The sequence below is a fragment of the Ovis canadensis genome, chromosome 1, assembly GCF_042477335.2.
Source record: "Ovis canadensis isolate MfBH-ARS-UI-01 breed Bighorn chromosome 1, ARS-UI_OviCan_v2, whole genome shotgun sequence".
NCBI classification, from domain to species: Eukaryota; Metazoa; Chordata; class Mammalia; order Artiodactyla; family Bovidae; genus Ovis; species Ovis canadensis.
In genome coordinates, this window is record NC_091245.1 from 9,011,160 (window position 1) to 9,037,346 (window position 26,187).

The following is a 26,187-nucleotide window of genomic DNA, read 5'->3' on the forward strand; positions in this document are numbered from 1 at the left end:
CACTCGGCCCGACAAAACCTTCACTTGCGAACATGTTACACACATACGCACCCAAACGCACATGCTAACAGTCAGGGAGACGCCCAGAGGGCAAATCCAAACGTCCGCTCTCTTTGGAATTTTCATGGCAAATCTGAGTTTGGGCAAAAGTGAAGACTTCCCTGGGGTCTAAACTCAGGAGGCAGCCTTTGTCCCCTGCGCTGCTCCAGTATTTGTCTGAGCCCTTCACAACTGTCTGGGCACTAGAGTTTATTCTTCATACTCCTGGAGTTTAAACTGCTGCTAGACCTTCTCTGATCTAACTTCACCTGCAATGGAAGCACCTCCCTTTTGGTCCCTATATGCCTCTGTTATTTTAGGAATAAGCTCCCCAAGTCAGTGGTAATGAGAGAGTATTCAGAAGTTGGAAAGTAGGAAGAGTAGTATCAATACCAGAAGGAAATGCCTGTTACTCTATGATTTCTGAGAGCAGGTGGCCAAGGCCCCTGGCCTGCAAGTAAAGGTTTTAGGGGAGGCCTTAATTTAAGGTACTGCAATCTGTGCTCACAAGAGCCAAGTAAGATGGCACTCCTTGGAGGCTGCCAAGGACTGGTCCTTGGTACTTATTCCAACCCAAGGTGCTCCCTGACCTCCCTGACTTCAGTCCTTCTGGAGTCAGATCACCCAGCTTCTCTGGCGTGTGCCTGGTCATTTTTAGAGCCTGTTTGCACCAGCCCACAAGGTCTGCGATGGGCTTCCTGGATCAGCACACACCAGCTAACACGTTTACCAGGTGATGAGGACTGACAGCAGGTTTCACCATCACCGCAGACAGGCAGAGCCACACAAAGAAAGCCGTCCATCATGGTCACCTTTTCTCCAGATGTCCCAGTTTTGAGATCATAGAACTAACCATGTTAACACCTGGCAGCAGCCAACTTCTGCTTCCCCTCCTCCACGAGGGGGATGCAAGAACCCACAGCAACAGGCTGGACACAACAGGTCCTACCCGTCCGGGAACCTGGGTCAGAAATAGCCCTCAGCTCCAAATCCTGCCCTTGGAACCTCTAGTATAACCTCGCTCCTCATCAAACTGCAGTTTGATGCAGTTTAATTTACAATCATACCTTCTAAGCTGCCTCAGTGAGACCTGGGTGGCCCACTGGTTACAATTCTAAGTGTAGCGGTGCCTAAAAGGAGAGTACCACAGGAGGGAAGACTGGAGGGCGTAAGGCAGGAGCCTACACAGTCAGTAACACACGTTGTGAAAGGGTGGTCTTGGGGGACAAGGGGTGTGAGATAAACAAAACGTCCCAATAATTTAATGGCAGATCTAGAAGAGAACATTTACAGCTATTGCGGGACTCCAACAAAACGCTTTTCCTGGATGCAGACATTCGTAATACTGCTCACTCTCAGTCCAAGCTCTGGCTTGTACACGTGGTCACGATGCCCTTCGTACAGCAGAGGCAAGCACGACAGTGCCCGGGAAGTACCTGGACAGCACATAGCAAGACCAAAGGCTGAACTCCCCCCACCCAGGACCCTGTTTAAAAAAAGTCTATTACAAAGTCAAGTGTTCCGTTTATTCTGCTTTATAGTCAGCGATGCTGGAGGGTGTCTAGAGGAATCGGTCCTCCAGGGATGAGTGCAAAAGGGGAGCCCGTGGCTCGGGGACGTCCCTTCGCTGAGCACACAGAGGGGCCAGCCGGAGGCCTCCCATCCGCGTCGGACAAACACGCACATACAGAAAAGGATTACTGCCAGCTTGGGTACTCTCACAAGGCGATTTCTGTATTTCAAAAGCTTGACTTGTCCCTGAAAGGAAAAAACGGGAGAAAAGAAAGCATGCAATACACAAAGAAGCAAGAGGCAAACAGTGTAAGGGACTGTTTTCTATGCCAAAAAATAGTAGATAATGAGAATGTCTGGATTATATAACTGTTTCATTTCAAATGAACTTGAGAAACTTCCTTTTCTATCCTGCCACTTCTAACCATCTTTCCTACCATTCCCCAGTGCTAGTGCTAATCATTTAATTCCCAAGCTTAGATCTCCACTGTTCTGTGCCCTTCCCTGCCCACCACGCGGGACATAATACAAGGAAACGTTTAAGATCCTCTACAACTCAACTCCTGTCAATTGGCTTCCTCTTTCCCTCTCCCCACCTCCCAGAGCAACCCAGAGTCCCACATCTGTGCTATGTGCAAACAACACCCCTCACCCTAAGGCACCATTCCTCCCACATCTGTTTCTTCTACTAGATAGAGGGGGCCCTAGATTGGTGTCTTATTAACCTTTGTATCCTCAGCAACAATGACAAGATGCTGGATTGATGTTAAATGAAAACAAAACAAAACAAAAAAACAGAAAGGACGGAAGAAATGTCTTCTTGCCTTGTGAGTTTAGTCAAAAGTACATCAGGGGCTACCCTTTCAGGAGCAGTGAAACTACCCTCAGTGTTGTGTACTGCTTTGCTATGACTTCAAACTCACTTATTTCTGACTTAAATGAGGATGTTGTTTTGAGATAAGAATCAAGTGTCAGCTCAGTTCCATTGCTCAGTCATGTCCAATTCTTTACAACCCCATGGACTGCAGCACGCCAGGATTCCCTGTCCATCACCAACTCCCAGATCTTGCTCAAACTCATGTCCATCAATTTGGTGATGCCATCAAACCATCTCATCCTCTGTCATCCCCTTCTCTTCCTGCCTTCAATCTTTCCCAGCATCAGGGTCTTTTCCAATGAGTCAGTTCTTCGCATCAGGTGGCCAAAGTATTGGAGCTTCAACTTCAGCATCAGTCCTTCCAATGAATATTCAGGATTGACTGGTTGGATCTCTTTGCAGCCCAAGGGACTCTCAAGACTCTTCTCCCAACACCACAGTTCAAAAGCATCAATTCTTCTGTGTTCAGCTTTCTTTATAGTCCAACTCTCACATCCATACATGACTACTGGAAAACTGTAGCCTTGACTAGATGGACATTTGTTGACAAAGTAAGGTCTCTGTTTTGTAATACACTGTCTAGGTTGGTCATAACTTTTCTTCCAAGCAGCAAACATCTTTTAATTTCGTGGCTACAGTCACTATCTGCAGTGATTTTGGAGCCTAAGAAAATAAAGTCTGTCACTGTTTCCATTGTTCCCCATCTCTCTGTCATGACACTGAATGCCATAATCTTCGTTTATCAAATGTTGAGTTTTAAGCCAGCTTTTACACTCTCCTCTTTCACTTTCATCAAGAGGCTCTTTAGTTTTTTGCTTTCTTCCATAAGGGTGGTGTCATCTGCATATATGAGGTTATTGATATTTCTCCTGGCAATCTTTGATTCCAGCTTGTATGTCATCCAGCCCAGCATTTCACAGGATGTACTCTGCATAGAAGTTAAACAAGCAGGGTGACAATACACAGCCTTGACGTACTCCTTTCTCTATTTGGAACCAGTCTGTTGTTCCATGTCTGGTTCTAACTGTTGCTTCTTGACCCGCATACAGGTTTCTCAGGAGGCAGGTTAAGGTGGCCTGGTATTCCCATCTCTTGAATAATTTTCCATGGTTTGTTGTGATCACAAGTCAAAGGCTTTGTACTGTAGTCAATAAAGCAGAAGTAGATGTTTTTCTGGAACTCTCTTGCTTTTTCGGATGATCCAACAGATGTTGTCAATTTGATCTCTGGTTCCTCTGCCTTTCCTAAATCCAGCTTGAATGAATGAAGTATATCAGGATAGTATGTGTAGTCATTCATAAACACTAGCCGCTCAGTTAGCCAAGTGGCCCCTGCTGGGTGCTCATCAATAAAACAGATAAAGAAGGAAGCATGGTGAGAGGACATTTAGACTACAAATACTGAGTGTTGTGTGAGGCATATCCGAGTTTCCAACGGAACAAAGCTGTCTTTTGCTGATCTTGCTCTCTGAAGATCTTGAGCCTCTCGCTCCTGCAGTGACCAAGGCGACTCTTTGGTGGGCAGTGGTGTTAAACCCTGCAGCCGTCTCTGAAGAGAAGGGACGCTAGCTCTGCTGTGGTAAAGCTGACTCCTTTAGCAGCGGTGACAAAATGTTTAGCGGACCCGCAAAGATCAGCCTGCCCATCCACCAGTGCTGGAGTTTTCTAGCAACAGCTGACTTTTATTTTTGAGCTGGCAGCTGGACTTCAGTTCCTAATTGGCAAAGCCCTCTCACCCAGTGCCAATTCATGTAAAGGTACACCTGGAACTAAATTTGGACTTTATTCCTTTCATCTCCCTATGCCTGGAACAATACTGTGAGTAATCCATCACTGGTTTGGAGTATGTTACGTTATTTCTCTACTAGCTAAAAAGACATCAGCGTGCTACTGGCTTACGAAATTACTGTAACTCCCACAGTGGACCTGTGTTAAATAAACTACTGGCAAAGAAAATCTGTCTCTGAGCATATACTGTCACCCTCCAAAACAAAATACCAAGGCTCTCAGTGAACCTAAAATTCACTGGATCTAGACAAAAAGATAATCGAAGGTGAATTCACAAAGATAGTAAGAATGCTGTTTCATCTAGAGCTGGACCATAAACTTACGGATCTTTTCTGAAATCACTTCCCTGGCCCTACCCAGTCACACAGAATTTGGCAATCCTCAGGACAGGTACCAGAAGTGGTCAAACTGTAATTCAGACACAGGAATACCTCAGAGCTATTGTGGGTTTGATTCCACATCACAGCAATAAAGCATGTATCACAAGAAATGGAGTCACACAGATTGTTTGCTTTCTCAGTGCACTTAAAAGTTATGTTGACACTACACTGTAGTCTATTAAGAGGAAATTAGCAATATGTTGAAAAAAAACATATATCTTAATTCAAACCTTCGAGTGGACAAACTGCATATGTGCTGGGGTGCCCACTCTCCCCATTTCACAGCCCTGGCTGCAGGATACACTCCGGAGGTCATGCACTGAGCCACACCCAGCCCCAGCCCCTCCCTGGCCAAGGCAGGACGATGAAGGGTACTGGTAGCCCAGCCTGGCCAACAACCTGTGCCTCGGCGCCTCCCTCAGCTTCTTAACCAGGCTGTGAAAGATCTTACAAGATTCAGAAGCTGGGGCAGTCAGTCATATGAGTCACATGTAAGCCATGAGGGAATAAAGACAATTAGCAAAAGCCGAGAAGGCCAGGAGGGGCAAAGGGGATGGAGCAGATGAGCAGAGTGGGGAGGAGAACGGGGTTTTTCGTGACGCTGCCTTCTCTTTGGCTTCCCTGGAAGCCGGGGAGACCTAATGGTGCTTACAATAACTCCTTCCCCATTATGAAATTTCAGTCCATACGGTTTCCTTTTGAAGAGGGGCCTGTCCTAGCATCCAAGTCCCACAACATTCACAAGCACACTGTGTGTATCAGATGCTATGGAATACCCGACACAGAGTCCTTTCCCTCCTTTTCATCCAGTGGTACCAGCCCACCTGCAGTCCCCAGCCTCACCCCTCCGTTGCGCTCATCACCTGGGCTCTCAAGGAGCTCCTCTTCCCCTACTTAACTTGTCCTTTAGGACCCAGACTAAGGGCCACTTTCTTTTGAAAATATTCCCTGATCTCTCTAGGCTGAGTTGGGACCCCGTCTCCTAAACATCCCATATCAATGTTTGCACTCGTCCTATTCTGTCAGTTTTTTTGTCTCCTGATTACAAATATTTCACTAGTTTTTTTTCTTTTTTTACCGCTTAGGTCCAAGACAGCTCCCAATTCTCTTCTTTAGGGCATACCCTCAGGTACTCAAACCATTTCTCTCTTCTCAGCCCTCAACTTCCCACCATACCACCTGGGGTTCTTTCCCTTCAACCTTGGTTGAAAAAGGTGCTAGAGCACAGTTGCTCTAGCACCTCACATTTTGCTAGCTCCAAGCAAAGCATGTAAGTTCCTTTCTTTTTAGTGCTTTTGCTGCTAACCACTACTGGGAAACAGAAAAATAATAACAACAATAATTATGTCAGAGAAGAAAGAATGCTATTGTGACCCCTGGTCCCCAGCTCCTGAATCCCTTCTAAAACAGCAACTAGAAACCCTAATGGACCTTCATCTAATGCCGTTATTTCTTGAGGGTAGAGCTAAGCAATCTCTCTGCTCTCCAGGACAACACTTAAGGCAAGTTATTTGCATCCTATCTTCAGAGGCTGCTCTTCCCAGCTGGATGCTGGATTTGAGCAAAGATACTATCCAGGTGGAAATATCAGTGCTCCTTAGACTTAGGCAGGCAATGAGCATCTGAGGCTATTCCTGCTGAGTGGTGCCTAATCAGCTCACCAAGCTTCTGCCCAGGTATGTCCTCATACTCTGATTAGACAGTTCATTGCAGGTAGGAAATTGGGCTAATTCACCTTCACATGTCCAGTATCAGGAAACACGAGCAGAAAACAAACATGTTTAACACATGGATTTCTAAAATCAAGGCAATACAAGGCAGAATATAAGTGCCAAAGAAGTGGTTCAGATATTAGGTAAGAATGGGCCAAAGCTAACAAACGAACAGGGACAATATAAAATCTGGCACCTGGATTTGAAAACCAAGTTCAACCTAGCAGGGACTGCAGAAAGCATCTTAACTGTTTTACAGTTTTACTTGGAAAAACTCTAAGTTTCCCTCAGCAACAGTGGGTCACAAACTAAACTAAAAGTAATTCCATTTTACATGTATATCTCACTATTTAACAATTTACAAAGTACCTTTAAGCACTGGTGAGTGTGATTTCATCCTTACCACACCCAGTGCAGCAGCAAGACACTAATCACTGATTCGGTTTGGGTTAGCCTTAAGAGAATGGGTAAATTTCCTGCTGTCAAATAATGGTAACTGGTGGGTCTGAGACTGGAAGTCTAGGTCTTTGGAAAATAAGATAGATTTACTGCTAGACTACTAGAAGAGAGCCAAGAACAAAAATCTACCCACAGACAGAATCGCTGGAGGGAAATGTGCAAAAATATTATGCTCTGCACCTGCAAACTGATGCTGGAACTAGGACTCAAACAATAGATAAGATTTACCCGTTGGGCAAGAAACTGCGATCTGGGAGAGAGTGTTGGAAGAGGGGGAAAGGAGGGGAAGGACACTCAGGAAGATGATGAAAATTTCCTAACAGCGCAGCCGCTGGGCTAAACGCGGCAGCCACATTAAATCACTGCATTCTCGCAACTCTCTGACATAGGCTCTGTTACGGTCCCTACTTTGCAAATGAGAAAACAGACTCAGAGGAGACGTGACCTGCCTAAGCCAGAGGGGTGTGTGAAGAAAGCTGGATTCAGTGGCAGGGCGGCCAGGCTGCGGAAACACCCAAACCGCCGAGGTCTCCGCCACTCCACGCCGCGGTAACCCGCAACCAGGCGGAGCGTCCGAAAACCTCCTTCCGGGCCGCACGGCCAACCTCCTGACCCCCGGGCACCGCACTTCGCCCTGGGTCCGTGCGACCCTGGGGTCCCCGAGACCCCCTCATCCCCGCTGGCCGCCCAGCCCGCTGCCCGAGTCAGAGAGCGTGGCCTGCGCCTCCGCTTGCGCAGCCCGCAGTGCGGGCGGGGGTGGGCGCAGAGAACAGATCGGGGGGAAGCGGCGGGCGGCCACGCGCCGCTCACGCGTCGAACTTGTTCACCCTTTCTCTGCCAGCAGCGTCACCGCCTCATGGAGTGGCTTCGCTCCGCCAGGTCCCTCCGCCTTGGGTCCGGCCACTTCCGGTTGCTCAGAGCACAGCGGAACGGGAAGGGGGCGGATATCCCCGACGCCTTCCTCCTGCGCGGAGGCGCTCAGGTCTGGCGGCTGCGCGGCGTGAGATCGGGTTTCTGTTCCTGCCCCGGTCCTTGTTCCTGCCTGCCTCCCGCCCAGCTTAGCCAAGTGCGTCCTGTCCGTTTCCCGAGGCTAGGTCCGAGGAGGGCCGCTCCGAGTCGTTGTGGGAGCAGGATCTTGGTAGAAATCCCGACTCCACCCACAGTGGGGCTGCGCAATCCTGGACTCTCCTAACCTCCCTGACGGTGTTTCCTTGGTACTGACCATGCCATGCTGTAGTACCCGTATCTTCACGTTGCCTTGGGGATTGATCGAGATAATCGGTGTCAGGCTGTAGACAAAGTAGCCCTCAAGAAATGGTAGCGATTGTTATCTTTGCTTACTTGTGCCAGGAGCTACAGAGCTCCTCTCCACCTTCGGAGGCAGTCAGAGAGGGTGAGACACTCACCCCAGGTGGCTGAGCTTGTAAGACGGTTTACAGGAACCAGCGGTGGTCCCTCCATCATCGAATTACCTGCTGCTCCAAACGCACAGCAGTGTGTGCAGCGCGCACACGCACGCTCTGGAGTAAATACAGTATACCTGCTGATGAGCGATCCCGAAAGGCAGCAACCCTGGCCATTTCCGGGGTCTCTTCCCCCACAACAATGTCCCGTTGTCAGGTGTTTATGTGACACTGTAACATTTTTTAAATCTTCACCAGCACCTTTGATCCTGTGATGAAGGTAGATAGGAACTGATATCTGTGCCCGTAACAGATGAAGACACAGGTTCAGGAAGCACAAATGTGCTTGTGTCTTGTCACCAGTAGAACTCAGGGCTCAGGCTCCAGTGATACTCTCAAAGCATGGCCTTACCGACACCTCCCCCGCCTCCCTGCCCCAAAGACCAGCTAGCCACCTTGTTTCCTAACGGGCCAGGGAGGCTGGTCAGGGTCTCCTCTCAGCTTCCCTACTTCCCGCCTTCGCTCTTCCTTGTCTTAACCATTCCTTGAGGCCAGTGCAGATTCTCCGGCCTTTGAAAAGAGAAGGAAGAGGTGTCATTTTCCAAGCCATAGAACTTTCTTAGAATGTCTAAGATTGGGTCAGAGTTGGGAATTCTGAACTCTAAACCTTACTTATCCATCATTGTTCTGGCAAGCCCCTCCTACTCTAGGCCCCAATTTGCCCAACCTATACATAGGGGAATAGTGACTCTTGCTTACCCGTGATGCTATGAGGAGCTCTTGACAGTGAAAAAAAGAGAGTAACACTCATAAAACGTTTGGTGCCTACAGCCCCCAGAAAGCAGGCAGATGCCAGCTGGAGTGGGCTGCCTGCCTTCTTTAGAGAGAGCATTGGCCGCCACTCTTCACATCTCTCTTGACTCCCCTCCTTCAAGAGGCTGCAGGGAACTTGTAAAAGGGAAGGGAGGCCCAGGCCTGGAGGGCTAGGGCCTTGTCTAGCTGGGGACAGAAGAAACAGAGTCCTTAGGGCTTCAGAAGTGATGGGAGTTGACAACACTTTGCTAAAGTCAGGCGAGTGCCAGGACAAGCAAGCCAGTGCCTCGTGCATGCTGATTCCACCAGCGCGCTCTGCCCACATGCCAGCCCCGACCACTCCCGGGTTCCAACTCTATTTCCCCAGCTTTCCTCACATAGCCCCCAAGGGTGTTTCCCAGAGCATATACTCGACCTCAGCATCAGAATACAGCTGATAAGACTCCACGTGGCTAGCAGCGATCTTTCAGCTCAGTCAGAGGAGGGCAGATAGGAGCAGGGGGTCCCCAGGAAATGGCAGGGCGGATACTCGGTTGTAGCGGGCCATGAGGAAGATGGGATCGCCCACTCCCCGTTTTCTGCAGGCAGCAGGCTGGGGTGGGCACCGGGACTGGGGGTGGGTAGCCCACGGGACCCAGCTGCAGGGCAGCCAGCCTGTACCCACAGGAGTACCACTCTGCGGAGATGGATGCTCGATGCCCCTCCTGCCAAAACCGGCGTCATTATCAATGAGGAAGATCAGCTTTCCTGGGCCTTTAAAGTACATGCATTTTATGGCTTGCTGTTACTGTTGGCTTCCCTGGTGGCTCAGATGGTAAAGAATCCACCTGGGTTCGATCCCTGGGTTGGGAAGATCCCCTGGAGGAGAGCAGGACAACCCACACCAGGATTCTTGCCTGGAGAATCCCGGTGGGCAGAGGAGCCTGCTGGACTACAGTGCATGAAGTTGCAAACAGTGGGATACGAATGAGTGATATAAATGTTGACATAAGGTTTACAGGCGTTTTCACCTTGAGTGACACGAAAGGGGGCATGGTCTCGGTCTGGCCCCGCTCCCACAGCCAGGGCTAGGAGGAGCCTTGGATGGAATTACCTGTGAAGGCCTCAGGGTCGATGAAAATTCACTCGATGGTCTGACCGTCTTCTTAGCTCAGCTGCAAATTGATCTTGGTGCCGTAGGTCTGGGACCTGGGAGATGGGTAGGGAAAGTGGATAAACTGGAGTGTGAGTAGACTCACCCAGGAGGTCACAGAGACCATCGCCTGAGAGCAACTGTGGGCAGTTTTGCCTCAAAAAGCGCAGTCAAGAATTTCTGAGTTCTCCACAAAACCTTGGCATGATATGGGGCGTGGCGGGGCGTGGCAGGGAGTCAGCTCTTTTTTGGAGTCGAGAAGTTTGAGTTGAAGGACCAGGAGCCTAAAGCTCCGGTGCGCCCCCTGGTGGCAAGAGCCCAGGTCCCTCTCTCCCACTGCCTCCAGGGCAGGAGGGGTAGATGGTGAGAACAGGAAATACAGCCTGTACCTCTCAGATCTGTTTCCCTTGTTAAAAGTAAAAAACCTGCTCCTCTGAAATACGGGGAAGCCCTCCCACAGACCGCCTTCCCCCCACTGATGGAGGACACTGAAACAACCTCAGCTTCTCCCTGCGTCTGAGGGTGCAGTGGTCTACCCTGTGTGTGCACGGGTGTGTGCACGTGTGTCGTGGGCGGGCGTGTTGCTTCTGGCCCACCCACCGCAGTCCCGGATGGTCCTAGCACCTAGGTCAGAGCCTGACGCTCTGTGTTTGCTAAACAGATGAAGACAGTAGGGTTGGCACCTCTTTTGGGTCCAGGAATCGGCACATCAGCTTCAATCTGTCCGAAGCCGTCCAGGAACTCTAGGTTCCCCGGCCCCTATGGGCTCTTCCCCATCGGCTGCCTTTCATTGTAGCGGGGTACAGCCTGGTCTGCTGCCCCCTTTCGCTTGGGCCCACGTTCACTCTGCCTGGTCTGTCCTCTCCTCTGAAGTGCGGGTCTCCCTTGGAGTGCGGGTCAGTGGAGCAGGGCAGGGTTGGGGGTCGGTGGGAACCAGCACGTTCCACGGTTTTCTCTGAGCCAGCAGGTGGCAGAGCTGGAGTCTCCCCCTCACCTCCTGCTCCCCTGTCCTTCCTTTTCTCCTCCTGGTTTTTCTGGGGCTGCGGGCAGGTTCTCTGTCCAGGCTGTGGGATGAGGAGGGGCTGTCAGTGACGTCTGCAGCCCCTGCCTCCCCGGCTCCTCTCCAGGCCACAGGCTCCTGCCTGGGAGGTGGGCCGGCCTTGTCTGCTGACCCTCCTGCCGGGGGTGCCCTCTGAGGCCACAGCGGCTCCACCTCACCCCTCCCACAGGTAGGAGCAAAGTCTCAGCCCCAGCCTCCCACCTCCAGAAGGGGAGGGAGACAACCTTGGACCTTTCAGTCGACCTCGGGAAAGCTCCAGCAGGCTCGGATCGGGAGGCCCTTGTGGGCTCTGGTGAGCTGGGCCAGCCCCACAGCCTCCCTGCTGGCTCCAGGCCCTCTCTTGTATTCAGAGGAGGACGGGAGGGTGACCATGAGCCTCTGGAAATGGTCAGGAGAGACCCAGACACTTGCCACCCTGGGCTAGAACCTTCCACGCCTCCCTCGTCAGACCCCTCCAGGCCATGGATGTGCTTGCCCTTCCCCTCACCCTAAACCACCCTGGCCTTCTGGCCCTGCCAGGGGGTGGACAAAAGGGCAGCTGGGTTGGGGGGTGACTAACCCAAGGCTGACCAGGCCACTTTTGAGGGCAGTGTCCCAGGACATGAGGGTGGGACTCACAACTACGCTGGCTCTGCTGGCCAAACATGGCCGGCTGGACACAGAAGCGGGCAAGAGCCAGCTGCTGACATATTGACATCTCAGGAGAGGTGGAAGTCATGCTGTTCGGATGACAGGCTGCTCCGGTTGTGATTCAGAACTCAGGCCTTGGGATTCTGCCTGTACCTCTGGGTGATTTGGGGTGAGTCACTTTCTATTGAGGGTTGGATTGTGTTCCCCAGAAGATGTGTTGATGTCCTAACTCCCAGGACCTCAGAATGTGACCTGGTTTGGAAGCAGAGCTTTTGCAGAGGTAAACAGTTAGTTCAGTTCAGTTCAGTTGCTCAGTAGTGTCTGACTCTTTGTGACCCTATGGACTGTAGCACCCCAGGCCTCCCTGTCCATCACCAATTCCCGGAGTTTACTCAAACTCATGTCCAATGAGTTGGTGACGCCATCCAGCCATCTCACCCTCTGTCATCCCCTTCTCCCGCCTTCAGTCTTTCCCAGCATCAGGGTCTTTTCCAATGAGTCAGCTGTTCACATCAGCTGGCCAAAACACTGGAGTTTCAGCTTCAACATCAACCCTTCCAATACATACTCAAGACTGATTTCCTTTAGGATGGACTGGTTGGATCTCCTTGCAGTCCAAGGGACTCTCAAGAGTCTTCTCCAACACCACAGTTCAAAAGCATCGATTCTTCAGCACTCAGCTTTCTTTATAGTCCAATTCTCACATCCATACATGACTACTGGAAAAACCATAGCTTTGACTAGACAGACCTTTGTTGACAAAGTAATGTCTCTGCTTTTTAATATGCTGTCTAGGTTGGTCATAACTTTTCTTCCAAGGAGTAAGCATCTTTTAATTTCATGGCTTCAGTGACCATCTGTAGTGATTTTGGAGCCCCAAAACACAAAGTCTGTCACTGTTTCCCCATCTATTTGCTATGAAGTGATGGGACCGGATGCCATGATCTTAGTTTTCTGAATGTTGAGTTTTAAGCCAACTTTTTCACTCTCTCCTCTTTCACTTTCATCAAGAGACTCTTTAGTTTTTTGCTTTCTGCCATAAGGGTGGTGTCTTCTGCATATCTGAGGTTATTGGTATTTCTCCTGCCAATCTTGATTCAAGCCCAGAGTTTCTCATGATGTACTCTGCATATAAGTTAGTTGAAGATGACAAATAGGCAATAGGAGACGAAAGTCTGGAGCTTGAGACAGAAGTCAGCAGTGGTGATGTAGATTTGTAAACTCACTGGAAATAAATGATATTTTTAAATGGTGAGAATGGATGAAATCATGCAGGGAGAGAGTACAGAGGAGAGGCGAGAGAGCGGAGGCCTCTGGGAACAAGCCCTCATTAGACAAGTTTGAATGAGAAACAAGAGCCTGGGGAGGGCATGTCTTCCAGGGCTGGGGGTCCAGTGGAGCAGACCGTGGAGCTGGTGACAACCATACGAATTGGTGGAATACATAAGATTTCTCCAAGATCCTTGGGAAAGGGAACTCTGTAAGAGACCAGATTTCCAGCAATCCTGCAGACAGGGTTCAGTTTATCGTTGCTTGTGCATTCAAAGGACCTTAACCTGTCAGCGGGAGAAATAAGAGGACCTCTGGGTCATTCCTCTTTTCATGGGCTTTTCCCTCTCACCTACCATGAGCCTCCCAAGGGTAGGTGCCCTGCGTCCTTTGCCTCTGTACCCTGTGCCCCCTCAGAACAGCTGTGGTGTGAATGAGGGAATAGAATGAACGTCTAACAGGCTTTGTACAAATTACCCAAAAAGGAGACAATCTAAATAACAAGACCTGAAGGCCAGTAGGAAAGGGACACTGAGCAGCTGGGACCAGATGGCTCCTTATAGCCCAGCCTGCGAGCCCTCTTTGGGCAGGAAGTAGAGGCGTGCTTTGCTGCTCCTCCTGAGCAAAGGGACATTTTTGCATCCCTCTCTAGAATGGTGGAGAGACCTGTTCATCCCCAAGGAGCATCCTGCAGTCTCACAACACAGACAGGGAACATACGCAGCGGCATTGCTCAGAAGTCCCCAAGGGAGGAAGATGCTGGCTTCTCCTCCCTCTGAACTCCCACCTCGGATCCTGGTGGAGGGGGTGGATGGGTGCGGAAAGCATCCACACCAACAATGGGAAGGGCCCTGCAGCAGATGGGGTGGGCGGTGGGAGGGAGTGGGTGGGGGTCAACCAGAGCAGGGAGGGATGGAGCTCCCACCCCCTCCAAAGCCGGCCTTTGGGTTAGTTCAGCCTGGAGTTCCCTTGGGAGGGGGCAGCCTCATCAGCCATGAGAGCATAGAAGCAGAGAGTGCTGTTTAGGAGAAAGGTTTTGAAAAGTTGAAGTAGAGGTGAGAGAGAACCTTCTGAAAGGTCTCTGATGGCTCCCCTTCCTGACTTCAAGCCTTCCTCAGACCTGGCTGGTTTAGGGTTCCACGAGATACCCCCACCTCCCCCCGCAAATTGTGCCTGGGGCCATCTGAGTTGATTTCTGTTCTTGAACACAAAGAGAACCTCCACGAAGATAACGGAGTAGCCCAGGCCAGTCTTGGCCTGGCTTCCTCCCCTCTCCCAGGGGGGCTGGTGCCATAGCAAGACCACAGAGAGCTCTCCTCTGAAAGTTCTGTCCAGCTGCCCCTGGCCAGATGCCCATTTGTTCTGTGTATCAGTGAAGATATCTCCTCATCTTGAGACCCTTGTTTAGACCCTGCTGTCTGTCCTTGTGATGTTTGGAATAACAGGAAACAAGGCCATCCTTCGCTCAAGCCCGTCTGGGAATCACACCTGGAAACACCAAAGCCACAAAGGCAAGAAGAAGAACAAAGGAAGTCACAGCTAAGCCCCAACTGTCCCCTGGAAATCCAAATGCGGAAGTAATAGGGCAGTCTCACCCTATAAAGAGGAAGAAACTAAACCGCCCTGGGGACTTTGGAGGGGCCTGATCTTCCTCGGGGGCGTGTTGGTGGGGGTGGGAAAGCACACAGACTGGGGCACTGGACAAGAAGAGGGTGCAGCGTCTGGGCCATAGTACGTTCTCAACACATGTTAGCTGCTGGTATTATCTGAAGGGATTCTGAGTAGTCAAAAAAAGGTGGGGGGGATTCTGGGCAATAAAATACTTCTGGCTTTATATTATTTGAGGAAGGTGTAAAAAATGGTAGTCACCTGTTTAATGTTGGAACAAGAACCAAAGTGAATTCAAACAAGTCAAAGGCATTGGATTTGGGGATGGTGGAGCTGTGGGTCAAGTCTTTCTTCTTTTTGGTTAGAATTCTAGTGATGTTCCCTGAATGTGCTTATGTAACGTACTCATCAAAAATTTGTTTATTAAAGGTTATATTTGCTGATTGCTTGGGTTTGTCTGAAGTCCATCTTCCAGAAGGACAGAAAAGGAAGTGGTGGAGACAGGATGGAGGGAAAGGGTCGGGGAGACGGTCTGCTGAGCGTGGGAGCAGGAGCGATGGATGAATGGAGAGAGAGAGGAGAAAGCCCCTCGTGGCCCCCTGATGAGAACAAGGGCATCTATTGTATTTTGTCCTCTTCTATTCTAGCCTGTCAAGTCACAGTAACTCATTTCATTTGTTCACTTGCAAAGCTGGTTTGTCCGTTCTCTTTTCTTCCTAGAGCACTTCTTGGGCAGCTCTGGCCAGACCACAAGATGAGAACCAGTCTGACTTCAGCCTCCTTCCATAAACTCCTCACATCCTCGCCCAGGGAAGGGGTAGTGAGATCCCCATCCTAACTGTGTAAGAGGTGCAGAGGATGGTGGGAGGGGTCTTCTGGATTCCAACAGCTTCACTTCACTTCCCATGCAGAGTGAAGGCTGCTTGTCGTCACTAACAGTCCATCCCCACTCGACTCAACCGTGAACCTGGATACGTTCCCAACTCTGCCACCTACCCTCTGCATGGCCCTGGAAAACCCCCCTTCTCTCTGGGTCTCGGTTTTGCCATCTGAAAAGGGAGATATTGGATTGAGTAAACTCAGAGGGCCTCTCCACCTCCGTCGGTCTGTAAGTCTTGGAGATTTCCAAATGACTAGGATAAGAGACTGGGGCCAGGAATCCCAGATCCAACCACCACCTGGGGAATTAAGGTTAAAAGTCATGTATGGATGTTAGAGTTGGACTATAAAGAAAGCTGAGTGCCGAAGAATTGATGCTTTTGAACTGTGGTGTTGGAGGAGACTCTTGAGGGTCCCTTGGACTGCAAGGAGATCCAACCAGTCCATCCTAAAGGAGATCAGTCCTGGGTGTTCATTGAAAGGTCTGATGTTGAAGCTGAAACTCCAATACTTTGGCCACCTGATGTGAAGAGCTGACTCATTTGAAAATATCCTGATGCTGGGAGGGATTGAGGGCAGGAGGAGGAGGGGATGACAGAGGATGAGATGGTTGGATGGTATCACCGACTCGATGGACATGAGTTTGAATGAACTCCGGGAGTTAGTGATGGACAGGGAGGGCTGGTGTGCTGTGATTCATGGGGTCACAAAGAGTTGGACACAACTGAGCGACTGAACTGAACTGAGCTGAAGTTAATCTGGTTACTGCAACAGAGGAAAACTGAAGCAGCCCCGTTATAAGAGCTCCTTTTTACCTGACTGCAAGTGTTACTCTTCTCACTTTATTTCGTCTGTGCTGGGTCTTCGTTGCAGTGTGCAGGCTTCTCCAGTTGTGGCCACCGGCTTCGTTGTCCCACAGCGGGTGGCATCTTTAGTTCCCCGATCAGGGATCAAACCCCCTCCTCTGAACTGGAAAGGGGATTCTTAACCTCTGGACCACCAGGGAAGTTCCCTTCTCATTTTCTAAATAGGGAAAAGGCGGTGGGCAATCCGCAAAAGGATACAGCCTATAATTTTGAGTTCTCAATGTCATGTGTGTGCCTGTTAAGTCGCTTCAGTTGTGTCCTACTGAAACACCATGGAGTGTAGCCCGCCAGGCTCCTCTGTCCATGGAATTCTCCAGGCAAGAATACTGAGGTGGGTTGCCATTTCCTCCTCCAGGGGATCTTCCTGACCCAGGGATCGAATGGGGTTCTCTGAGTTCTTTACCACTAGTGCCACCTGGGAAGCCCATATGACCTAATGAGTGACACAGTTGGATGTGGACCCAGGGGCCACGTGTTTTATAGTGATCTGTTACGTCTCTCTCACTCACTAGACCAAGAGCCCTCCAGGGGCAGAGACTGTGTTACATTTGGATGCAAAACAGCAAAAGATGTTAGTGGGTTGAGGGGCCTCCTTTCCATTTCTGAGTTTTGAATCAGTTGAGAAGTATGCCAAATAATACACTCTTATCTCTCCTACTGTAGAGCTGGTGTTGGAGACTATGTCTTAGACATGCAGCCATAATAGCGAACACTAGTCTCATTCATCCGGTTGGGAATGGCAGCCTTCTCTGGTATTCTTGCCTGGAAAATCCCATGGATGGAGGAGCCCGGCAGGCGACAGTCCATGGAGTTGCAAAGAGTCGGACACGACTGAGCGACTTCACTTTCTTTCTTTGCAGACAGTGAAAGCAATACGTGCCTATCCCCACTGAGGCCTGTTCTCACAGAACTCGGTGCATACAGTAGACGTGACTGCGAACCCTCAAAGGGGAGGGAACGAAGACGGCACAGGGCTCCACACTCGTGTTCTCTCCCACGCTCACCAATAATTTAAGTCCTACTTTCTCCCTGCAGGAGGTGTGAGGGGTAAAGACCCAAGAGTCTTTACCGATGGGTTTCTTTACATGACAGAAGGCATGGGTAAGGAGCATTCTCCCCAAGCACACAGTTCTCGGCAGGTATCATGAACTCAGTATGTTTGACGTAGTGCAGTGGACACTTACGTTTTTGGCTGTGCATGACCCACGCCTCTTTATGTTTCTTTATTCATGGTGGCCCTGGGTCTTTGTTGCTGCACACGGGCCTTCTCTAGTGGCAGTGATCGGGGGCTACTCTTCATTGTGGTGCACAGGCTCCTCATTGCAGTGGCTTCTCTTATGGGGGAGCAAGGGGTCTAGAGCGCAGGCTCATAGTCGGGGTGCATGGGCTTAGTTGCCCTGTGTCATGTGGAATAGTCCCAGACCAGGGGTTGAACCCATGTCCCTGCATTGGAAGGTGAATTCTTAACCACTGGACCACCAAGGAAGTCCCTCTATGCTTCTTCTTAGGGGAAAGAGTTCACTCATCCACAGGGAGGTAGGGCCTGCTTCTCACTAGCAAGACAAAAAATACCAGTGGCTTGCATCTCAACCTCCCTTGATCTGTACTGTAGACTCATGGACTAGAATTACCAATCAGCTAAATCTGATTTCAAACCATAAGGTGAAAGTGAAAGTCACTCATTCATGTCCAACTTTTTGTGACCCCATGGACTATACAGTCCATGAAATTCTCCAGGCCAGAATACTGGAGTGGGTAGCCTTTCTCTTCTCCAGGGGATCTTCCCAACCCAGGGATCAAACCCAGCTCTCCCGCGTTGCAGGTGGATTCTTTACCAGCTGAGCCACCAGGGAATCATAAGGTAGGGACATTAAAAAGTAAGGATGGAGGAAAATGCCTCTTTGGTAATGGGAGTGGCCCTGAGTCCGGTTTCCAAGCTCCCTTCTAAAGAGTCCATGAACTACCCCAAATCCTTTCCATAAGTTTCTTTTCTGCTTTAATCAATTAAAGTCAGTTTCTACTGCATATAATTAAAGCCTGACTGGTGTAGAGGGTTATAAAAGGAGTGGGTGTAGACAACAGACCCTCAGGAAAGGAGGAATCTAAGGACTGATTATTTGGGCCTGTTGGGATTAAGGGCAGTGAAAATCCAGCTTTAGAAAAACAATCAGTTAGTTAATTTTGGGCAGCACTGGGTCTTCGTTGCTGTGCGTGGGCTTTCTCTAGTGCAGTGGAGTGGGGCTACCCTCTAGTTGCAGCGGACACGTTCTTGAGTGTGGGGGCTTCAGTAGTTGCAGCTCATGAGCTTAGTTACCCTGCTGCAGTGTGAAATTTTCCTAGACCAGGGATTGAACCCGTGTCCTCTGCTTTGGCAGGCAGATTCTGAACCAGTGGACCACCAGGTAAGTCTGCAAATGCAGCTTTAAGCAATGAAACTCTGACAGATCAGACATATGCTGGTGAAACAGTCAGCTAAATGAAAACTTCCAGTTGCATAAAATGAAGTGCCTATTGAAAGCAAGGCTCTAAGAGGCTGATGGCCATTCTATAGAGCAGCATGAGGGGCAAAACTTCAAGCTCATTTACTAATTACTAGGCTCAAGTGTTCACCTGAAAGCTAAGGACTTTTAATGACCGTGATTGAAAAATCTCACATTTCTTGCAGGGGTAGAACTAGGGGAAGAGGTGTCTCCCTGGGGCCTAGCACCCCAAGTCAAACAGTGGGAAGCCAGAACTACAGCAGGTCTGTTGGAGCAGGAATCACAGAAGAGTTGCAGCTGCTGGTGGTGGTGATATCAAAGCAGAGAAGGAGGGGGGAAAATCATCCCAGCTTCTCCCTTTCTCCTGCCCTCCAACCTCTTACACAGAAGTCAGAAACTGTAATTTACTTTTAACAGTTTACCTGTGACATGGAACAGAGGAGGGGAAGGAGAGGAAAGGATCTGAAGAACACGTTCAGACATGATGCAAATGGGAAGCCATCTTTTCCTGCCGTCTGGAGATGTGCAACTACTGTCAGATTCCAGTGAACTTGGAAGGCAATTACAAAGTCAAACCCAAGAGAGGCAAATAAGCGTAAAGCTTTGTGGATCTGTGTTGGCAAAGTCTGAATACCACATGTGGAAATAGACCCTGAGAGAGGATGCATTGACCCGAGATCCTTATTTCAAGAGGTTATTTTGAGTAGCCAGAAGAGTTCCAGTTGTTTGCTTGGTTGGTTGGCCGAGTCTTGGACCAAAGAGTGTCCACTAAACAAAGATAAGGTGTCATAAATTTGTTGGCATAAAATAGAGTTTGGAGAAGGGAGATTGGAATATTGAAGACATTTTCATATTCAATATTTTCCCCATTCATGAACTGTATTTCTCTAATGATTCCAGAGTGTTCGAGGGCAGAATACTGGAGTGGGTAGCCTTTCCCTTCTCCAGGGGATCTTCCCAACCCAGGGATTGAACCCAGGTCTCCTGCATTGCAGGTGGATTCTTTACCAGCTGAGCCACCAGGGAAGCCCCCAAATACTGGAATGGGTAGCCTATCTCTTCTCCATCAGCTCTTCCTGACCCAGGAATCGAACTGGGGTCTCCTGCATTGCAGGCAATCAGGGAAGCCATGAGAAATACGTGAGTGAGGGAAACACTGTCAGTTTTGAAAAACACTGTCATGGCTATTCTCTGTAAGGCCGAGGATAGCCACTGGATGCTGTGTTAAAGTGGGTTCCCTGATCTCAGTAGGGCTACCAGGATCCGACAGTGGCAGACTCTAAGCAGGAGCGCTAAAGGCCAGGGTGACATGGTTACCAAACAGGCCCAGGAATGGAATTCAGGTGCAAGATGAATAATAAACGCCCACAAATATCTACCTCTTTGCTTGTCCATTGACATCTCTTTTTCCCAATACTTATACTTCAAAAGGAAGCTTCCAATAAAGCTTCCACTATAACACAACCAATCATTTAAAAATAAATTGGCAATGTATTCCAATCATCTTCAAAGGATTTAGTCTGATTCTCATCAGTAACTATGTTTAGATGAGATGGTTGGATGTCATCACTGACTCGATGGACATGAGTTTCGGTGAACTCCGGGAGTTGGTGATTGACAGGGAGGCCTGGCGTGCTGCAGTTCATGGGGTTGCAAAGAATAGGACACGACTGAGCGACTGAACTGAACTGAGCTGTATTTAGTTGCATGTCCACAGTCTGGGTAGGTAATGGTCACCCCCTCTGACAACCGCTATTTTGTCTCAACATTCTATAATCTGAGCAGTAAATTGTAAAATTGACCATCCCAACACATTTATTAGATAACATGAAGGAAAGAAGAGAAAAATTAGTTGAAAATAGTTACATGACTGCATTTGATTGAGTCTAAGGATCAGTTGCTAAACAACTTGGTTTACAGATAGGGAAACTAAAGCCCAGGTGAGGGGTACGCTGCCCAGGACAACAGCAGAGAGAGACCCTGGACCTCTGACCCCATGCCTTGTCCTCACAAACACTACCTGTTTCCTCCCAACAGGGAAGAGAGACCTAGGTCCCACCTCCCACGAGGTGTCTTTCCTTGACCCTTGAGTCCTCAGCTCTAAGCACCTCTAAGTCTGGCTCCACCCTTGCAGCAGTTGTTCAGCTTGGAAGCACTGTGGCCCTGTGACCTTGCTTCCAGGCCCTCCTGGGTACACTGCGGGATACTGTGGGGTATGTATCCTGTGGGGGGTTAGGAGTATTGTGTATGTATGTGTGCAGGGGGTGGAGATGGGGTCTGGGTTCCTCTCTGGAAATGGGAGGGGAGCAGAAATGGGAGGTTTCTGATTCTGTTTACTTGTGGACCAGGCTTCATGCTGAGCTGGGTGGCACTTGCTGTTGCCTGGTCTCCTCCTGCCCCTTTCTATGACCGTAGGCTGGATGACTTCTGACTGCCTGGTGACTAAAGGCTTCTAGTTGCCTCTGATCTCCTGCTTCTTCCTAATCTGCCCCGTTGGGACTCCAGCCTGCCCCTCCTTGCTGCATGCTCCTCGGTGACCAACCTGCCATGGGCTCTGGAGGTTGTGCCCCAGAGCATGGAGGAGCTGTCTTTCCAGTTCCACTTCTGTTCTGGGCCTGAATGCCTTCTCCCACTTCTCTGGGCTCAGGGTCCTGGCCCTGAGTCTACATCCCCCTCAGCTTCTGCTCAGAGCTCTCAGTGGCTTGGGACAGCTCTTCTTCACAGGGCTCTATACAGATTACCTACTCCCTGATGGCAACCAAGCTTCCTCCAGCACCTCTTTTTCTTGGGCCCCTGCCTGGATGGGAACATGGGGTTCTGGTTGCCTCCCAGTCTATGGCAGCTGAGGGTCAAGTCCAGTTGCCTTCAGAGTGTGGGGGAGCTGGTTGACATACTCCGAGACTCAGTGCTTGGCCCCTCCTCTGGTGATGCCTGGCCCCCAGTGATGTCAGAGCTGTCATTCAACTGTTGGCTGAAGACAGCCAGTCCTGGGGCCCTCCAGGGGCTCAAGCTGGGGACTCTGCGTCTGGACCATATGAAGGTGAAAGTAGCTGCAGGAGAGGACTGGGGCTGCAAAACCTGGACACGCTGTCTGTGATCAGCACTGACACGGCCGAGCTGCCCCTTGCAGCTGCAGGAGCTGAATTTGGCATCCCCCCTGGTGGGGCACACAGCACTGGAGGCCCCGGCTTCCTGCTGTGGCCTAGAGCCTGAGCCAGACAAGCAGTGGCCTGATTGACCTGTCCCCAGGTGTCTTGGCTGCTGTGCCCAGCCTTCAGAAACTGAACCTGAGCAAGTGCCATGCTGGGCACAAACAAGGCAGGGCTGTGTCAGGACTGTGGGCCCTGGCCTCATCCAACAAGGGCTGCATTTTCTATCCCCAGCCACCTTTCCCATTTGCTCCAGCTACTTCAGGGAAACCAGCTAATTTGTCTGAAGGGCCAGGCATTCCAAGGCTTAAGGGAAAACAGCTAATTTGTCTGGAGGGCCAGGCATTCCAAGGCTTAAGGAGGCTGAACTTGGCCAAGAATTTACTGGTAGCCCTGGGTAGGTCTTCCCTGATGGCTCGGGGTAAATAATCTGCCTGCAACCCAGGACACCTGGGTTCGATCCCTGGGTCAGGAAGATCTCCTGGAGAAGGGAGTGGCCTGGCAACCCACTCTAGTGTTCTTGCCTGGAGAATCCCGTGGACAGAGGATCCTGGTGAGCTACAGTCCATGGGGTCATGAAGAGTTGGACATGACTGAACTACTAACACTTTCTGGTGAGGGCTGGTTGGCTCTGCTGCCTACACTGACTACCTTAAACCTGCTGAATATCTGAATGTTGCTGAGCCCACCTGGGACTTCTAGGGTCCTGCACATCTGCACACCTTGAGCCGGCAGCCCCTCTCTGGCTCTTCTGGGGTACTGTTTTCCCTGCCCATGAGCTTGACTAGCTTGGAGTTTCATGAGGTCTCAGGCAGAAAGACTGGGAAGCTGGCTTCTAATATCTTTCCAGTCTCGTCAGATCTTGACTCTAACAGGCGGGGACTGCAGCTGGGGGCCTGGATGGTTACCAAAGTCTTCTTTGCCCATTGTCAACTCTCCCTGCTTGGGGATAGCTTCAGGCCCTCTGGTCCCAGGACACCCCCAGTCATTTTCTCTGGCAGCTCCCCCAGGGTAAGGGAGGATGGACATAGCCCCAGGCCCTGCTGCAGCGCAGGACTGGCTAGCCTACAGGAGCAGAAGCTGCAGGCCCCACCCAGCGTGGCTTGAGGAGCTGATGGGTGAGGCTCAAGGTGCTGCTTCTGGTCAAAGTGGGGTTGGAGACACTGTCCAGGGCTTGGGCAGTCTCCAGGTCTTAGTGCTAGACTGGGAGACAGGCCTCGAGCCAGGTGACAGCCTCCAGGAGCAAAGTCCCCAAGTGGCCCAGTACATGTGTATTCTGAGTGTGTCTTTGGCTTGCTGGTGTGCTGATGCCTGGGGCCCTGGCTTGAGTGGCCTGCCCAAACACACATGCACACAGTACCACACCAGTGAGAAGCTGGGGCTGCTCCAAGAATCCTGTTTTCCCCTTTCTCTGGAGTCACTGCCCCGAGACTTTGGACTTGGAACTCCTTTTTGGGCAGGTCTGTCTGCTGCTTCTGCTCCTCTCTTTGCCCTTCCTACAGGAAACCAGGAGCTCCATCTCTAGGCCTCGTTCAGGGGCTGGCTTCAGGGTCTGAGAAGTTGGAGGGGTGAGGGCAAGAGGTTCCTTTATGATGTGTTTGTGCCCACAGCAGGCAAGACCAGAACCAGGTGATTGGGACCTGCTGCTTACCCTGGAGGACTGCCCTCCCCTGGGCTGGGGGCTGTGTTTCTGCCTCCCCGGGGGAGGATTTTGAGCCAGACAAAGATGTGGCTGACAAATTGGCAGAGAGCATGGCAGGGAGCCAGGTCACATTCTATGAGTTGCCAGGCCCTGCATACCCACGCTACTGCCTGGAGCTCCTCCCGGCCGCCTCCCTCCTGCTGGCAGCCCCCAACCCCTGGGGCTGCTGCTGGTCTTCCCGGAGCCCATCTGTCTCCTGCTACTAGCTCCCCTGCGGCCGTAGGCTGGCCTGGCTGCTCCACAGAGGAGACTGCTGCACGGTGGCCCGAGGCAGATGAAAGAAAGGATGAGCTCTGGGCTTAGGCTGGGGAGCAGTGTGGGGAGCCTGGGCTGGGCTAGCGTGGGAGCATGTGTGTTGGAGGATGGGAAGAGGAAAAGCAAGTCAGCCTCGCAAGGAGGTTGTAGATATGTGTGGGTGCTTGACACTGACCTTGACCTCTGGTGAGAAGCCAGGGTGCTGTGTGTGCAGGGAGGATCTACCTGTGGGTTTGAGGACACAAACTTTGAGAAGGCTCCATCAGGAGATTTGGCAGATGGCAGGTGCTGTATGTGATATGATCTCGACATCTCCAAATCCTTAGTAAATCTGTTAAATCCATGAAATTCTTGGCTTAACTGGATGTTTTCTTTTTGATGGAAACCCACATGAGGCAGAGAGCAAAGGGGCTACATTCATGGAAACCATAGCCGAGAGAGAAACTAATGTTGGGGATTGATGGAGAGTATGGAGAGGAGGGCTCTGAGCACTCATAAGCTGTGTAGTGGGGTCCAGGCCAAGTTCAACTCAGTCTTCACGGGGCAAACGGGTCCCCTTTGCCATCTGGGTTGTAGAGGAATTGGCAGCTGAGAACCAAAAGGCTAGGATGCTGCCCCAGAGGCAGAAGACTGATGGCCTGTTCCCTCCACACGAGCATGAAGGCAGAGTCATTTCTATCATCTTTGAGCCTCATACCAACACTGGGAGGGGAGCCCGCCCGCTTGACACTCGGGGCTCCAGCCATGCTAAACAGCTTGTAGTTATGCTGTTCCTTCATTCAAGAACACCCTTTCCTCCAATTTCTTTCCTCTGGGGAGGAAAGTAAAAGTGTTAGTTGCTCAGTCCAGTCAGACTCTTTGCAACCCCGTGGACCACACCCCCCAGGCTCCTCAGTCCATGGAATTCTCCAGGCAAGAATACTGGGTGGATAGTCATTCCCTTCTCCAGGGGATTTTCCTGACCCTGGAATCAAACCCCAGGTCTCCATAATTGCAGGCAAATTCTTTACTGTCTGAACCATCAGGGAAGCCCCAAAGTAATCTATAAGTATCCTTTAAAATTTAGTTTAGCCATAACTGGAAGTCATCTTGATCTCCCAACATAGATAAGCTGCTGCCTCTGGGTTCCCACGATTTCCTGCATTTCCTTTTCTCCAGGCACTGATCACACTGCCCTCACAGGTCTGGGAAACGCTGGAGGAGTGGTCTTGAAAGGAGGGTGCACAAGATGAGCCACTGGAGCTTTGGAAGAAAGTGTTAAAACTTCTATTTCTTTTTGATCTATACATGTCAAGATATATATAGACTTAGGTCAAGCCTAATTACTCTACAGTCTTCATCATATAAATGTTCCATGTTTTATTTATTTATCCCCTTATTATTGGACATTTAATGTCTATTATAAACCTGACTTTATATTCTCACATACCTGAATTCTAGAAAAAAGAAGAAAATATTATCACCATTTTAAAACAAGGGAAGAAATAATCATAATTATCATAAAAACTTTCTGTTTTATTTTTTGGCTATAAACAGAAGCTTATTTCTCACAGTTCTGGAGGCTGGAAGTTGAACCAAGATCAGGGTGCCAGCATGGTTGGATTTGGTGAGGACCTTCTTCTAAGTTCCTGGTGTGCTGCAGTCCATGGGGTCACAAAGAATTGAACACAGCTGAGCGACTGAACTGAACTTTTTCTAGGTTGAAGACTTCAGAAGAAGTCTTAAGACTTATTGTGTCAGACAGCAGAGAGCAGCAGGAGGAAGCAAGCTTAACTGTGACTTTTTAAAAAGAAAACCTTTTTATTTTATAAAAATATAGTCGGTTAACAATGCTGTGATAGTTTCAGGTGGATAGCAAAGGGATTCAGTCATACATACACATACATCCATTCATTCTCCCCCAAACTCCCCTCCTATCCAAACATAACATTGAGCAGAGTTCTATGTACTATATGGTAGGATCTATCTTTTTTTAAATTTCACTTTATTCTGAAGCTAGACTGCCTGCATTTTAGCCATATGGCTTTAGTAATATTGTATAGTATTAGACCCTCCCTCAAAGGGTTTTGAGAGGCTAAGTGACTTAATATGTATAAAGCGCCACTGAGAGCAGGATCTAATAATGCATTGTAAATGTTCAATAAAAAGCTTTTCATTTAATTATATATTTATAAC

At 49.9% G+C, this 26,187-nt stretch overlaps 1 long non-coding RNA gene across 1 annotated transcript; it reads right to left on the bottom strand.

Moving 5' to 3' along the window:
- Nucleotides 1-1,543: 1,543 nt before the first annotated feature.
- LOC138437726 (uncharacterized) lies at nucleotides 1,544-7,884 on the bottom strand. Its single transcript, XR_011256127.1, has 2 exons — nucleotides 7,216-7,884; nucleotides 1,544-1,797 (listed from the first exon to the last, which is right to left on the bottom strand). It is a non-coding gene; the product is annotated as an uncharacterized lncRNA (long non-coding RNA).
- Nucleotides 7,885-26,187: the final 18,303 nt, after the last annotated feature.